The sequence below is a fragment of the Chrysochloris asiatica genome, unplaced genomic scaffold, assembly GCF_000296735.1.
Source record: "Chrysochloris asiatica unplaced genomic scaffold, ChrAsi1.0 scaffold00208, whole genome shotgun sequence".
NCBI lineage: Eukaryota > Metazoa > Chordata > Mammalia > Afrosoricida > Chrysochloridae > Chrysochloris > Chrysochloris asiatica.
The window spans coordinates 4,027,317-4,030,493 of NW_006408726.1; the positions used below are offsets into that span (position 1 = coordinate 4,027,317).

The window sequence follows — 3,177 nt, forward strand, 5'->3', positions numbered from 1 at the left end:
TAAAGAGGACTTAAAATACTTACTGATGAAGATCAAAGACCACAGCCTTTGGCCAGGGTTGCATCTCAATGTCAAGAAAACAAAACTTCTCACCACCACACAAATAAAAAACATCCTTATCAAGGCAGAAAAGATTGAAGTTTTCAAAGACCACTTTGCTTGGATTAATCAACACTAAGGAAGGGGCAATCAAGAAATCAAAGAAAATATTGCTTTGGGAAAATCTGCTGTTCAAGATTTCTTCAAAGTGTTGAGGAACAAAGATGTCTGTTTGAGGAATAAGGCACACTTTACCAAAGTTATGGTATTCTCAATAACTTCATATGTATATGAAAGTTGGACACTGAGTAAGGATGACTGTAGAAGAATTGATGCATTTAAAATATGGTGTTGGAGTAATGGCAGCAATGTGAGCAGAGCAAATGCGAGCTGACAGCTGCCACTGACTCCACCGCAGCCGCCCACCTTCATCATCTAGGGTTTAGTCCTTCACTCCTTCGGGCTGCCTCCCCCTTCCCTTCTCCCTTGCCCCTTGTCCTGCTTCTGCAGAAGATCAACACTAAACTTGCACAATGTCTTTGAAACCAAGAGTAGTAGATTTTGATGAAACATGGAACAAACTTTTAATGACAATCAAAGCTGTTGTTATGTTGAAATATGTTGAGAGAGCAACATGGAACGATCGTTTCTCAGATATCTATGCTTTATGTGTGGCCAACCCGGAACCCCTTGGAGAAAGACTTTATACGGAAACAATTTTTTTTTTTTGGAAAGTCACGTACGTCATTTGCACAAGAGAGTTTTGGAGTCTGAAGAACAAGTACTTGTTATGTATCATAGATACTGGGAAGAATATATACTGTTTATATAGGTATATCTCAACACCCAGTTTATTAAAAAGAATAAATTGACAGAAGCTGATCTTCAGTATGGCTATGGTGGTATAGATATCACTGAGCCACTTATGGAAATGTGGAGGAAACTGATGGTTGAGCCGCTTCAGACCATTCTTATATGAATGTTGCTTCGAGAAATCAAAAGTGATCATGGTAGAGAAGATCTGAACCAGAAAGTAATCCATGGGGTTATTAACTATTTTGTTCATGTTGAACAGTATAAGAAAAAATTCCTCTTAAAGTTTTATCAGGAAATATTTGAGTCTCCCTTTCTGACTGAAACATGAGAGTATTACAAACAAGAAGTTTCAAATTTATTACAAGAATCAAACTGTTTACAGTATATGGAGAAGGTTCTAGGTAGATTAAAAGATGAAGAAATTCGATGTCGAAAATACTTGAATTGAAGTTCATATATGAAGGTGATTCGTGAATGTCAGCAAAGAATGGTAGCAGACCACTTACAGTTCTTACATGCTGAGTGTCATAATATCATTCGACATGAGAAAAAAAAAATGAAATGACAAACATGTATGTGTTACTTCATGCTGTGTCCACTGGGTTACCTCATATGATTTAGGAGCTGCAAAACCATATCCATGATGAGGGCCTTAGAGCAACCAGTAATCTTACTCAGGAAAATATGCCAACACTATTTGTGGAATCAGTTTTGGAAGTACATGGTAAATTTGTTCAACTTATTAATACTGTTTTGAATGTTGATCAGCACTTTATGAGTGCACTGGACAAGGCTCTGATATCAGTAGTAAATTACAGAGAACCCAAGTCTGTTTGCAAAGCCACTGGACTGTTTGCCAAGTACTGTGATAACTTACTAAAGAAATCAGCAAAAGGAATGACTGAGAACGTAGAAGACAAACTCACGAGCTTCATTACTGTTTTCAAATATATTGATGATAAAGATGTGTTTCAAAAGTTCTATGCAAGAATACTGGCAAAACGTTTAATCCATGGGTTATCTACGTCTATGGATTCTGAAGAAGCCATGATCAATAAATTAAAGAAAGCCTGTGGTTATGAGTTTACCAGCAAGCTGCATCGAAAGTATACAGACATGAGTGTCAGTGCTGATCTCAACAATAGGTTCAACAATTTTATCAAAAACCAAGACACAGTCATAGATTTGGGCATTAGTTTTCAAATATATGTTCTACAGGATGGTGCATGGCCTCTCAATCAGGCTCCATCGTCTACGTTTGCAATTCCCCAGGAATTGCAAAAGAGTATACAGATGTTTGAATTATTTTATAGCCAACATTTTAGTGGGAGGCAACTGACATGGTTACATTATCTCTGTACAGGTGAAGTTTAAATGAATATTTGGGCAAACAGTACGTAGCCATGGTCACAACATACCAAATGGCAGTTCTTCTTGCCTTTAACAACAGTGAGACTGTCAGCTATAAAGACCTTCAAGATAGCACTCAGATGAATGAAAAGGAACTGACAAAAACCATCAAATCTTTGCTTGATGTAAAAATGGTTAGCCACGATTCAGAAAAGGAAGACATTGACGTAGAATCATCATTTTCATTAAATATGAACTTTAGCAGTAAAAGAACAAAATTTAAAATTACTACATTGATGCAGAAAGACACACCACAGGAAATGGAGCAGACTAGAAGTCCTGTAGATGAGGACCGGAAAATGTGTCTCCAAGCTGCTATAGTTTGTATCATGAAAGCGCGAAAAGTGCTTCATCATAATGCTCTTATTCAAGAGGTGATTAGCCAGTCATGAGCCAGGTTAAATCCCAGTATCAGCATGATTAAGAAGTGTATTGAAGTTCTAGTAGACAAACAGTACATTGAACGCAGCCAAGCATCTGCAGATGAATACAATTATGTAGCGCGATGCTGCACCCCTTCATGTGTGGGTGTGACAAGATCGTTGCCATCACCATTTGGGGTGTTAATGTGGGAAAAAGCAGGCCTATGCCTCCATCTTTGGTCATTTGTCAGCCCCTGTTTTTCTGCTGTTTACAACACCAGTGCCACGACATGAGCATCAAGGAAAATGCCTATAGATATTTCAAGCTCATGTCATTGTGACATTTCTTAAAATTTTATTAAAAGAATGAGTGAAGTATTGCTGAAATGTGGAAATTTGGTTGGGTACCATGCTTTTTCTCACCTTCACGTTTGCAGTTGATGTGTTTTTTGTTTTTTTGTTTTTTAAATGTATCTTAAAGGACATAAAATTAAAACAACAATAACTAAATACTGTAATATGACAGATAACTTAATAATTGTATCTACAT

The 3,177-nt window shown here is 37.1% G+C and overlaps 1 pseudogene; it reads left to right on the forward strand.

The window, feature by feature from the left end:
• The first annotated feature begins 560 nt into the window (after window positions 1-560).
• Window positions 561-2,921, forward strand: LOC102834247 (annotated as a pseudogene).
• The last annotated feature ends 256 nt before the right edge of the window (window positions 2,922-3,177 follow it).